The sequence below is a fragment of the Dromaius novaehollandiae genome, chromosome 21, assembly GCF_036370855.1.
Source record: "Dromaius novaehollandiae isolate bDroNov1 chromosome 21, bDroNov1.hap1, whole genome shotgun sequence".
NCBI lineage: Eukaryota > Metazoa > Chordata > Aves > Casuariiformes > Dromaiidae > Dromaius > Dromaius novaehollandiae.
The window spans coordinates 1,256,583-1,270,649 of NC_088118.1; positions in this window are offsets into that span (position 1 = coordinate 1,256,583).

Sequence of the window (14,067 nt, forward strand, 5' to 3'; positions counted from 1 at the left end):
AAGATCACTCAACAGACCACTAGTACCAGAGCTGAGAACAAAACACGTCCCTCTGTAACATTTAAGTATTTCAAGTAAGAGTGGGTTTGAACTCTTGGTTCCTGAGTACTGAGAAACAGCTGCCACATTTCACTGCAGCATTCACAGCTTTTCAGTAGTAGCTAATACGGTATCAAACACAGCTTGCTGGCAGTATGGAAAGCCTTTTCTTATTACGATGAAGGAAGCTGCAGCTCCAATTCAGCAAACAACATGTAAGCGCACAGGCTTAACTTAAAATATGTGCTGGGTGCATCCTATACATTTCTATGCAGCTTAGAAACATTTAGATATTTTGCTGTAATGGGATTTGTATTGAAAAGATACTATATTTCAAAGAGATTCAAAAACTACTGGTGCCAAATTAGTAAATGAAAGCAACATATTTATATAAGTGGTGTATAATGGGTTGACTTTAATTCCCTTGTGATGTACATAAACACTGCAGGCGCACGCAAAGACCAGTCACACTTGCTGAGAGCAATAACATAGTCTTTGTAGACAAATATGCTCAGCGCCCACCGCAAATAGGATATTTTCATTTATAATTTACAAAATTTTCTTCAACACCCACTTGATATGTGCATTTGCTTTGTCTTTTTCCCTGCGTGTGTGTGTGTGGGGCTGTTTTTAAAATTTAATTTTTGCTTTGAGACCTAAAAGATTAAATTTAATTATTTTTTTAAGCCACAAGTGTGACAACAAAACAAAAAAGTCTTTTGATTTTGGAGAAATCCTATTGAGGATCTGAAGGGTTGTCATCAGTGCAGCATCAGTCTTCATTATCTGATTCTTTTTTCAATTGGCAGAGCTTTACAGAGAACACCGCTCTTTCAACAAAATGATAAAGGGGTATTTGAAATAAACAGAGTCCCCAGCCAGTGAATACCTTAGATTGCTACGGACTGTGACTTAATGCTAACTCCTATGAACTCTTGCTTTTTATCTTTTAATAAAAAAGCTGAAGAGATGGGATTTTTTTGCTTGGCTAAAACCTTTGTTTAAAAAAAAACAAAAAACCCCTAAGGAACAACACACATGAAAAGTATAAAAGTTCTCTCCAAGCGGAGAATTGAAGTCTCTTGCATGTATTTATTCAAGACTGTCCCCTTCAAAAGAGAAGCATTTTCCATGCTACCAATGGTGGATATGCAGACATATATTGCAGTCACCTTCCTGTCTCCACCACTACTCTGTGCACCCAGCAACCTGGACCAATCCAACACATTCAGATTTGCAACAGGTCATCTTATCCATTTCTGCTTCTGAATGGCACACTGAAATATTATAATCAAGGAAACAGTTCACTGAGCCAAGTTAAAAGCCAGTTTTGTCCATTTTCTTGATTTTTTTTTTTAAATTGCTTCTACACACCAAAAAGAGCCTTGTGCCAGTGGAAAGGTGTATTGTGGCTTTCATTAAAAGAATTTCTCTTCCACACCAGACAATTGTGTCATTGATGTATAAAAGCAGGAAATGAAACGGCAGGCTAGGACCGTGGGAGGCAACTGTTGTTATACTCTATTCTTGGCTCTCCAGTTCTGAAAGGGAAAAAGCAGTCCTGAAAGCTGGGTCCACACTGCTCACACTGCCAAGCATTTCAAGCTTCTGATGGAGAGTGGGGGAGAGAACCCCATTTGTTAAATCTCACACGCACAGGCAGTTTGGAGCAAGCCGGTACTTAAAGCCAAGCAAGAACATAAGAAATGCTTTACCAAAATTCTGCTACCACAGCTTTTGCACAGCACAGTAACAAACATAGGGTAGTCGCATTTCTCACTCTAGATATATGTCAGCTATATTTATCAGCTAGGCAGCTGCCACATGAAACCCTGGAGTCCTGTCGTGTCTTAAAACCCAGGAGGCGGTTCAGTTCCTTGCTTTTTGAACCCACTTCAACAAAGCACATGTTTATACATCAGTGAAATGAAAGCACATGCTGATAGGCTTTTTTCCTGGATTTGGACAGTGACAGTGAGGCACCTAAATGCCAGTCCTTTCATTAGGGGTTCATTAGATCTTGGCCTGGCCTTGCCCAATTCCCTGCGTAGCTTGTGCTCTTGTTCATGCATCACAAAGCTGGGCATAAGGGAGTTTATGGCAGAAAAATAGTCACCAGGAAAACATGGGAGAAAACAGAGCAGAGACTGGAGAACAACAATGAAAAAGACTTATCCTAGCCACGCAGGCATCTAACAGCACATGAAGGGCTTAAATTCACACTCAGCTATGAGGCCAGGATCCATGCGTCTCCATCAATATCTGCCAAAGTGCATCTAGGTTCACTGTTTACACACACATCCTTCTGCAGGCATAAACTGGTACAAAAAAGCCCTTGTAAAACAGCTAAGCCCACCACTATCACTGAAAACACAAACATCAAGGACACCTCTACAATCACGTTCTGTTTGGTACAGTACGTGGCACAACCACCATTCTCTGCAGTGGCAGTAACTAGATGCTGCTACAATACAAATATGAAGCTTTGGTCTACTTTTCCTGAAACACCTTATTTCTGCCAGTCCATTAAGACATGCCTAAGTCTATGCAATAAGCATATTGATACGAAGTAGCTATTTACATCAGCCAGTAGAGTTGTATTATTTAGTACCTGGTAAGGTGCATGCACAAAATACTGATTGGTTTGCTATCATTTCCAATAAGCATAACCAGAAAGGTTAAACTCCCAAGTCTGCTGAAACAAATGAAACCTTTTCAAATGGTTTTAAAGAAACCAGATTATTCCCTAGTGTAACGACAAAACACGAAAAATCTAGCCAGTCTGGCTCCGCTGCCAATCTAACCTTTTTACTCCTGGATAATGAGAAATAAGTTGTTGTTTTTTTGGGTTTTTTTTAATATAAACAGAGCCTATTGAGAAGGGAGGGGGACAAATCATTTTATAGTCTTGCATCATCTTTTCTGCAGATGAGTCTGATGCACCCTTGCCATAAAACTCAGAAACTGTGCCCTCTGCATGTTGTTGTGACAAATTTCAAATGAAGAGGGTGCTTGAATTGGATTTATTACAATTGGAAGACAAGATATTGTAATCCTTTATGAGCCAATGACACAGAGCCTTATAATAAGAGAATGAAGTATCATTTTAAATGTAAAGCAAATTAGATTACCAGGGTCAAATCCTTCTGCAGAGACATCATGTCTTTAGAGTGTCTCTTGCATTTGACATCCTCTTTTCAGGTTTCACATTAGCATTTAAGTGTTTTTTAAATATGTTTAATATTCTTACAGGAGAAAAGTGCCTGTAAAAGTCAAGACATGGAGATCATGGGGAGGGGGGAGAAAGTAAGCTATCAAAATAAGTGCCAAGGGAAACTACAGACTTGTCATAAGGAGACAGCTTCAGAGCTAATGGAGTGCTAGTGTGTATTTTACTTTGCCTACACATGATGCTCAAGCTCTCTCCATCCTGTGATGGAACCTATTTTGCTCTTGAAGCTACCTGGTCAGTGCTATTTTCTCTTGAAAATAATCATCCCCTCTCCCCCAAGCAAGATAACGCATATATTTAAATAAAAAGCAAACGCCAGGTCCCAAGGCTAAGCCAAGGAATGCATGTGTGCAGCATGAGGATGGGAAGGGAGAACAAGTTCCTTGACTTCTGGCTTATCTTCCCCTTTCTTGTTTTTCCCACTGTCAGATTCCCTTCCCCACTACGATTCTCAGCCTTTGCTCTGCAAAGATGCAACATGACAGTGTCTACATCTGCTGTGCTGCACATGCAAAGCAAGTGCAGCCAAAGGCAGATCTCCTTCTTAAGACTAGGCTGTTCACTGCTAAGTGTTTACCAAGCCCTCAGTCTGCTGAAGTGGGTATCTTGAAAGAGACTGCTCCAGACAGGAAAGAAGGCTAGATATGTATGGAAGCTGCTGTCCCTTCTAGCTCAGCAGCAGCTGTTGCTCACTTGAGGCAATTAACATAGTTTTGCCACATAAGGTGCTTATCCCTACAGTGCAATAAGAAACCCAAGGGCTGGGGGAAGTTCTCACATGCAGTGCAATCCGGGGCCCGGTGGATGTGCTGTGGTAGCAGAGCACCTGCTGCGTGCATGGTCCAGAGCAGGAGGAGACTCTACCACAGCACATTAGTTTCTACAGAACAACACCGTGACAAGGTAGGGTCGACATCTCTCTCTGGAAAGAAACTGCCAGCACAATGACTTACTCAGAGCAAGCCCTGGATCTCTGCACTTAGTCCAAAGAAATATAACAACATGGCAATTTTTTCCAAGCTACTAGGGGAAAAGAAAAGCTCTTTCTTTTGACTGCAAAGGCCACATCCTCTCCATGGCAGGATGCCTTGTGGTGCGTTGTCTACCCCATCTGAATACCCAGAAAAACAATTCTGACTCAAATGACAAGGCTTCAAACCATTTAATACTATTTAACCTTGTTTCTCAGAAACATTCAAGAGATGCACAGTGGCACAAGTTTCCAAAGCAAGAATCCTGCACGGTTTCTTAAAGCTAGCCTATTGCCTCACAAATTAAATTTTATTAAAGCTGAGTATTGCAGAAGCTGGAAAACAGCAAATCCATTAAAATCACACAATATAAATATATGCTACCTATAAAGGACTGTTTTCCACATTTTCTGGTGTCTTGCTCATGAATTGTTGTTCCCTTCAGCATCTCATTTGCTATGGACACCCAGAGATGCAGGAGGCAGCAAGTCCAAAACCTCAAAGTCAGCCCAAAGTGATTAAAATGCTGCAGGTAAACACCTGAGCACACAATGCAAAACTTTGACTGTTCCTCTGATTTAAGAGACTTCATGTCTTAATCATCTGTCAACACCACATGTAACAAACCATGGTACATAGGAAAGAGCTCCCAGAAGGGATACAAACATCACACATGAAAGGAAAAGTCATACTTAGCCTAGAGGGAATTTCAAATTAGGTACAACATAACTTCAGCTTTCACTGTCAAGGATGGTTAGATTTCCATTGACTTGTTTTGCAACAGTAGGGTTTTCCTTTGAAGAATCCATGAACATCTTCACCTTCAACTCACATTTGCTAGCTCTTGCTCATTTTTGTACTGCAATAGTGCTTAAAAGCCACAGTCAGGGGCCAGGCCCCAACTGCCATAGAAGTTGTACAAACAGGAGTTTACCAGCTGCTCACCCCCAAAAGAGCTTCCCATCACTAAATAAAACAAGAGAAGACAGCTGAATGTAGATAGGATGGCAAGACAACATTACCAGTCTGTGATATGCAGCAGTCCCCAAACTGTCTCACTGTTGTCAAGGTTTTGACAACCCCAGACTGCAGCAGTTTGAAGCATCTGTATCGCTGACAAAAGACACACAAGGTGTTTTGTTCCCTGACCTTACACCTAAGGCTCATACCGAAAAGTCACTTTTAACAGCTCCCTCAAACCAGAACCATGTAGCTTTTGATCAAGACTTAATATATTTAGCTTTCTTCTTCTTTCTGATTACGCCTGCCTCAGCTATCTCCAGAAGGATGGGTACAAACATGGGGAAACGTTTTCACAGAGAAGCAGCATTCTCATCCAGTGGATAGAGATTGGAAGTGAATGTTTCTTCTGAAATTTATAACTTTTTACCATCAATGATGTTTACAAATTGTGTGCATTAGAATGAGCTTGGAAGAGAAATATCATTTGCTCATGGACAAAGACAAAGCACAAAATGTGCAGAGAAACCACTCATCCGAATACACTTTAAAATGCTCTGCGCCTTCATTGTTCAGATGAAGTATAAAGTACTCGAGAGTGTTGGCACTTAAAATTATCAAAAGGAACTCAAACTTATTTTTCTTAAGAAAAATGCTTTGTCTAGTTCAGGAAGAAACACTGCTTGGCTGATGCCCTGTGAGGGCACACTGTGGCAGGTTGATCTTCAGAAGGATTGGGGACTTTGGAAAAAAATAGTGATTGTTGTGCTTTCAACTCTCCAGATGGAATGCTGCAAGTGATAACACTTACAGGGCAACCTCCATCTCTAAGTTACTGCCGTTTCCTGAGCACCAATTAGATGGATGAGATCCAGAAATCCCCAAGCCCGGACTCCTGGTTCTCAGCAACTTTACAATTTCATCTTTCAACTGCTTCAGTTACTGGAAGTGCATATGCATAAGCTATATGCATTCAGTCATACATGTACTGAGCAGATACTTGTGTACATAGTGTTTTAAACATTCATCTGAGGCCAGTAATTGGTGGGGAAGAGGGGAGATGAAGGGTGTTGCAAGTTTGTCTCAACTTGCCAATAACAGAGCAAAACATAATTCATTAACTCTACTCAGGTATTGAGGAACAAAGCTGTAACTCCCATACAATTATATTTTATCTCAGAGCAAGGTGAAATCATTAGATTTTAGTGAGGTGCAGTGGCATAAAAATGATGTGTTAGCGGGGGTTCATTACATTGTATTTTCAGAGCCAGGAAGATCAATGTGTTCATGCATCATGAATTAGTCTTACGCCTTAGTCTTCCCTGCTCTCCGGAAACCCAACATGATCTATCGCCAGCCATACATCATTGTTTCAGCATTGCACATTAATGACAAAGCTACAGTTTTCACTTGTCAAGCTTACCAGCTGCATTTTTCTGCACAAGACAAAAAAATCCAGAGGAGGAGAGAGAGGGTCATTTCTGGGCCAGACTTTGCAGTAAATTTCAACCCTTCAACCATCTTATTTTTCTTTAGATCCATCACTTTTATAATCTATGCCTTAACTTTCTTTCATTGCTTGCATCCAAAGCTTGGAAGAGCCCAGGGAAGTTAGAATAAATTCTTTGAGTGATTTTGCTGAGCCCCTCTTTGGCAACCCAAGGCTCTTCCTTTCTAGATATATCCCATTGATTGAGACCCATCTAGGTTTGTGCCTGAAGCAACCAGGGTCCCCCCATACTTTTAACTGGGAAAGATTCTGTTGTTCTCTCCCCTTCCAATTCAATAGGAAGATACCATTTTCCAAAATACTTATTACTGAGCCCTCTGAAAGAGTCACTTCCATGCTTATAATTATACTTCCTTCACATACTCAGGCCACAACATGCTGCCTCTCCCTGCTGTCTCCCACCCAAATCCTTTTCTCACTGCTTAGCAAAGCAGAATTTAACTTTTCATCTAATACAATTCTGACTCCTGGAATCTAGTTACAAGTTTGAGTTTCTTCCTTTCTCCTCTCAGCCACTAAATTATCTGCCACTGGATATTGCAATTAATTATGGGAGATGGTAGAAGTGGACAAGAGAGCAGTTGCTAGGCTTTCCTCATCTATTGCACTCCAGTCATTCCCAAGATGGTAGCATTAGAGCACCTTATGTCTTTTATATGCATTTACCACCCACAGAGCATCCCTGAAATGCTATTATCCCCATTTAACAGGAGAGGGACCTGAGCTAAAGAGATTAAATAATTTATCCAGTTGCACACAAAAGTTAAGACAATATAACAAATTGAGTCTGGGCCTCAATCACTGAAACTTGCCCTTCTCATGGACATCCACCCGTTTCCCCCCTCAACTTGTTCTCTTTGTTTCCTGTGCAAGGGTTGTAACTGCTGATTAAGAGCCATTTGTTATTTGATGCCACATTGTCAACCCTTTGAGCACAGCCATGACACTCCTGGGGAAAGGATATACCCTCTCCTACAGTTACAGTCTGAAATAAGAGCAGAAGGAGCTCTTAGTGGGGTTTAACCAAGCATATGTGGATGACAGACTAACCCTTTAAAATGGCAGCTGCTAGAAGCTTACATAATTTGATCCTCTGCAGGACTTCTTAAAATTGCAAGATGTTTTACAGGCTCCCGAGAACTCAGGAAAGGAACGGGGTCCCCTTCTCTTTCCTACCATCCCTGTCCATCCATGCTAGTCCCTTGTCAGCTGACAAAAACACAGCAGCTGTCTCTGCTCTGTTCCCAAGCACTGTAAGGTTTGAGCTGCATAGCTAGTACAGTGCCTCTGGGTACATTTGGGGTGATTTTTTTGGAGCATTGATTAGCAGTATTTGAAACATGACAATGTGCCAATACTTCCCTTGTCATATGACAGATTATGACTCTGTGGATGCAGGGCTAATGCTGCTATTTCTCCTTATTATTCACTAATGCTCACAAAACAGCTGACAGTTGGCTGAGCTCTTCAGGGCAAATCATTTCCTTCTTGGCCTGTGATGCCTTCAAGGTAATGATCCAATTGTTGTGGGGCCAGGCCCCTTTCAGACTGCACTCCAGCTTGTAGCAACTCACCCTGCCCGTGCCTGGAGCTCCTGCATGATAACCAAACCGTGAGATGCACACTGCTAAACAACTCACTTGCTTCATATCCAGAAGTGCACACGATGCACACTTGGAAAGTCCTGCGGGTGGGAGGTTTGCCACATCCTTACGAGAGCCTGTTTCCACGAGGTTCGACTTCACCCTGTCCTTCTGCCTACACACTGTGCACCCAAGAGTGGCAACACTGCTGTCAAGAATTCGTAGCCCCGTGTCATAAGGGTGTGCAGTAGTGGATGGGTGCATGCAAGTACACAAGCACTCATGCATCTGTCCATTTTGTAGTATTGTGTTTAGGTCACAGTCAGCTTCGGGGGATTTTTAAAGTACAGTGTCACCTCGGGCCCATCACAGCAGTCTTGCACTGACAGGGGTTTGACTACTTACCCATCCCCAACAGGAAGGGGTTAATTTTCTTCCATTTCTTCTCTACACTCCCAGAAAGCCTCCCCTGCCCCATCCTAGCTCCTTTAAGTGTTTGCTTCCATCAGTTTGCCACCAGCTACAAGAGCAAAACAGACCCTTCTTCTCTCCAGGCAGACCGAGCGCTTCCAGTGACAGCAGGCTTCCCACAGAACGCCCTTGCTTTGGCTATTGATAGCGAAAGGGGAGCCTTTCAGTGGCTCTTTGTTAGTTTTAAACAATGACTGTTGCCAGTTCTATTTTAGCTTCCTCTGCCCGGCTTTCCCCTTCAGTACAGAGCTGGATTTTTTTTTTTTTTTTTTTTTTTTTTTTTTTAAATCAGTGGGCTCAGATAGCAACATACTCAAAGTGACCTTTCAAATACCAACCAGAGACAGGTCATCACAAATTGTGCTCTCCACTCCACCCCCGCAGAACATGAAAGCCTTTTCATTTCCATCTGAAGGGCTGGAGAAGAGCACAACTGCTTTTGAGGACGTCCACTTTAAGCCTGGTTCTGGTATTAACAATAAACTGTGGCTTCCTGCCCCAAAAGGCAGAGGTAGAATCTCCCTAATGTGACTGCCAGTATTATCTGCAGCATGCTGATTTTTGGCCACCCTATTTTTGTACTTTGAAATACAGCCACAAGACCAGACTGAAATACTGGCATCTGAAAGCCCAGCATGACTGCACTTGGAAAACCAGACACAAACCTGAATTTTGAGAACAGGACATCTCTATGGGGAGGGAAGACAAGCATCCCACTGAACATTCCCATCAGGAAAAGACTGAGACCTTTCAAAATCTAGAACACTTTGTAGGACACACATTATCAGGTAGGGGAGCGGTGTGCTAGGGAAACTAGAAATTCCATTTTCTTTCCTATCGGTATATAGTTCTCACATGCACCACTAAATTCTCAGGTCTGTCACAGCTGCAGTATTACAGAGCATTATATCACAAATTACACAAGCACAACAGCATTTAATACTACATGTCCTCAGTTTCCAGGTAAGAAGCAAAAGCAGGCTCCTTCTAGACCCTGGCAGAGTTGAAACAAACAATTACTGGTTTCTTCTAGTAATATTAAACAGATACAATCCGGATCAGTGTTCTGGTTTAGACCAAGGAGCAGGGGCTGCTCTGCTAGAGGAGCTGATAGTGCGATGTAGTAGGTAGGCAGCAGTGGTAGATAAACAGTAGCAAGGAGGGGAGTAGGCCCAAAACCGTCTGCATTCTTTAACAGGCCAGTTGGGACATCAAAGGATTCTTCCTACACCCCCAAAAAAATTTTGATTATGTATTTCAGGGGACAGGCCAGGGACACAGGGTAAAGATTTGCTCTGCAGGGTTAAACATAATATTTACACACCTGGCTGACAAGAACAAAGCCAGCAATCATGCAACACTTCCATCAGTATTAGGAGCATGAAAGAAAAGAAACTGCAAGATGCACCACGCTTAACTCCGGGCACCTCCACATTCATAGGGCAGCAGCAACAAATGGGTTCTATTTCTTTAAATCTTTTCTCTGGTCTGCTTTGCCCTTTCAAAATGTAAAGCAGGAGTCAGCACAACACTAATGGTACTTTAAAAGTATCCTCTATTATGGCATCACAGACAGCCCATATTAAACAAATTCAACTACAAACACTTTCTGTAACAGAAATGTTCAAGCGCCTGTTTCCTAGAATGCTTTTATTAGGAAGAAACATTTCTAAAGGTACTGTTCACCACTAGTGTTGTGCTGACTTTTGCTTTCCACATTGCTATCTGTACTAAAGGGTCAGATAACTATTAGTACTGAAATTTTGCACCTTGAGATGAAAGCACATAAAATTAAGAGTGTATGTGCTGATCAGCAACACCTCATGATACTTCTATGCTTCCTTTTCCTTAGGTACACATATGCTGTCCTCCTCGGCACAGAGGGGAGCCAAGCACAGCCCACCTTAATGCAGCCACCTAACAATACTACTGGATCTCTGAGCATGATTTAACAGTAGAACATCTGGAAACTGTTAGCATTTTTTCCTCTCCAAGCAGGAAAAAATATAGTTTTTATAAATTGGGGGGCTTTTTTTTTTTTTTTTAATTTAAACAAAAACTGGATATGTAACTACCTTCAACAATACCTCACTTCTTTTCTAGGGTCTAACTGCTATATCAAGGCAGCTCGTAATTGTGTTCTAAAATTAATCCACAGACCAAAAAAGAAAGGTAAAGTGCACACAAATATAGTAATATATTGATTCAGTTAGGAAAAGTGTTTGTTCTTCCATAGTAAGCATTCTGCTCTTATTTCCGTGGAATAAATCCATTTTCTACTCTGCCCAAAGTGCTTTTTTTCCTCTTTCTCCCTGCCCAAAGAGATGCTCAGCCTTGAGCTTTCACTGAAAGCTAAGGATTTTCTTGCTTTCTCATATACAGAGCTTAAATGAGTAACTTGCTAATTATTTATTTGATCATTTAGGCTTGTAATATCTACAAACAGGTTTCAATTTTCTCAGATTTTCTCATTATTGGGAATTATTCAAAAAGTCACTGTGTCACTACAAAGAAATCAATGGTTTTGATCATATTCCTTTGCAACCGTTCAATATTTACTATTTAAGCTGTATTAAATTACAATGGGCTTCAAATGTTGAGGTCTTATCTTGGCTTATTTGCTCAGAAAATTGAGGAATAGCACATTTAAACCCAAGACTTGTCTGACTTGTTACCAACCAGCTACCAATAAAGAAAGCAAACATTTTAAGGATATGGAAAGGAGAAAAGTTTTTGCTTGGCAGGATAGTCAGGTTGTGAGAATATACCTGGAACCGGTCACAGCACTGACAGAGACAACGCACAGTGAAGAAAGGTAAGGTGAGGTAAAGATTCTTGTAGCGATGCTCCAAGAGCTGCACATACCAAGACTCTCGAGGTGCAAAAGGGCAAAAAAGACATTACAGGAAGTGATTATGCTCCAGTGATAAGAGTTTCATGAATCTCCTCTTGCTGCCCTTTACCCACTATAAACATGCCATATACCTTTAAAACTCTGCTCCCTACATTTAGATGCCCCCAGCAAGTTTCAGACTTGCATGGCAGACAGCAAACTACTGAGCTGTGCAGTGACAGAGGGAGCAGAGACAAAGTATGGTGAAAAACACACTGCAGTGTAAATAAATATGACATTAGCAGCTGATCTGCTAGGGAATATTTTTCATATATTTCCATTTGCTCATGAAAAATTTATTACAAAAGATGGTCTTGCTACCACATCTATTCACTGGGGGATTTGGTGGTCCTAGCTCAAACACTACTGACAAAATTCATGCTGAGTTTTCCCACAAAGCATCAAACTTTGCTGCTCTAAAGAAAGCGCTCTTTCTCAAAGAGAAAAAGCAGTTGATTGAAATCGTATTTATTTGGTAGCACTTTTCCTTCTTTTGGTATGTTAACCCTACAGTTCTTTCTATAGCTGCCTGCCCCACAATACACAAAACCTTCAACCTTGAATTCTTTGGGAGAATGAAAAGACTAACCTTTTCCCTCTGCTAAGAATATGGCATTTCATGAAATCTGACCAATTTCAGTCTGTCGTGAAGTCACTATTTTTAACCGTTCAAAGCAGGCTTCTCTCCCGCCTTCACTGGCACATGGCACTGCACATGAAATATCCATTTTTGGGTCTGGCCTCAGCCGAGATTGATTCATGCCTTCACGAACCCATGGCTTGCAGCCTGCCATACCATGCCGCCAGCTGCCTGAGACAGGACGGCACTCTGCAGGCCACAGCTGGCGGCCTCCCCCCTCCTGCCGAGAGCTCCCGGCCCCTTCAGTTCATGCCCACAGCGCATGGCGCTGCGGGGGGGGACACCGCGCAAGACCACCAATCGGTCAGTAAATCAAAAAGACAGACAAGGAGGTGGAAAATCCTCAAGGTCAGGCTCTAAAGTAGCATCTTGCAGAAGTGCGGTAAGCCAGTTCTGGACATCTTTTCATATTCCAAAGCCTCAGGGAATACAGGCTGTAACACAAGGTACTACAGCACTCTATAAATAAAACAAAAAACAGTCTTAATTTTGGCAGAAGCCTTGCTCTCATTGTGACTCAACCCTCATCCTCTCTTTTGACTGGGCTGAGATTCTGGCCACCCTGCATATTTTAAATTAACACACACTGCTTGCCTGCCTCCCTCACAGCACTTAGCCTTTAAGAGCAAGTCATCACAGGCCACTAAGGAGGGATGAACTTCTGCCTTTGTTTTTCAGTTCACCTCTTCAGCTTTTCTATCAGATTTTGCTTCCATTGCTGCATGCACTGTTTTTGTGGACAAAAGTGCACATGCTTTGCTTTCCACAAGTGAAAGCACTGATTTTGGGGACTGAGGCTGGAAGAAAAATTCCTTTTTCTTCGCCTGTGTTAAAAATATCTTCACCTCAACAAGGAGAAACCTCTATTCCATGCTTGCATCTTTCCCTTTTAGACCCTTAGTGCTAGTAGTTAAAAGGAACAAAAGTGTAAGTATAAATTGAAGGGATGCTGCTGCAAGTGAGCTAAATATAAATGCCCCAAGTGCAGCATTTCCCAGTTCAGTTGTTTGCTGCTAGCTCTGTTCTCCTCCCCCCCCCAACAAAAGATCTCTTTCACAGACTCTTAGAAAGTTCCAGTGAGCGCTCATAGCATATGGTCAAAGGGGACGGACACAAGATGAGGGCTGTCACATAGGATTTCTTTTCTCCAAAGTGCCTAAAAAAAGTTACATTGTACTGACCATGTTTCAAGAACACTGCTACATAACCTTAATGAGACTTAATGTAGGGCAAAACGGATGGCCCAAAAATCACATGGAGCCAGCAAATGAGACACATGATTAGCAAATTCTTAACTTGAGGGATTTTAAGCACTTTTGACTGGGCATTTTAGCACAAGATGTATCCAGGAGATCGATTATGCTTGTCAGCCAAAGCTGGGGTTGCAGAGGAAGAGTTAAGTGATGCCCAGTGACACTTCCAGTAATCAGATTTTCACATCCTTTGAAAAGATATAGTTTGAGCTCTCCAGCTGTCCTGCCTCATAAGCAAACAGATCTTCCTAACACAGACAGGCTACAGCTTTAACTTAATTCCAGGCAAGGCTAGGGATAGTAGCATTAGCCTAAGCAAACCCACAGAGCACGCCAGGGGCAAAGTTAATATTGTAATGGAAAAACAGGTCACCAGAACTGTCCCCCAGCTACTCCCCTACTCCTCCTCCTCACTATCCACCTGCAAACTCTGGTATCTTATTCATCATTGATTTTAGCAGGGAGGTTACAAAAAGCTATAGTTCAAAGCCAGTGGATGTTCTTCCTAATGTAGC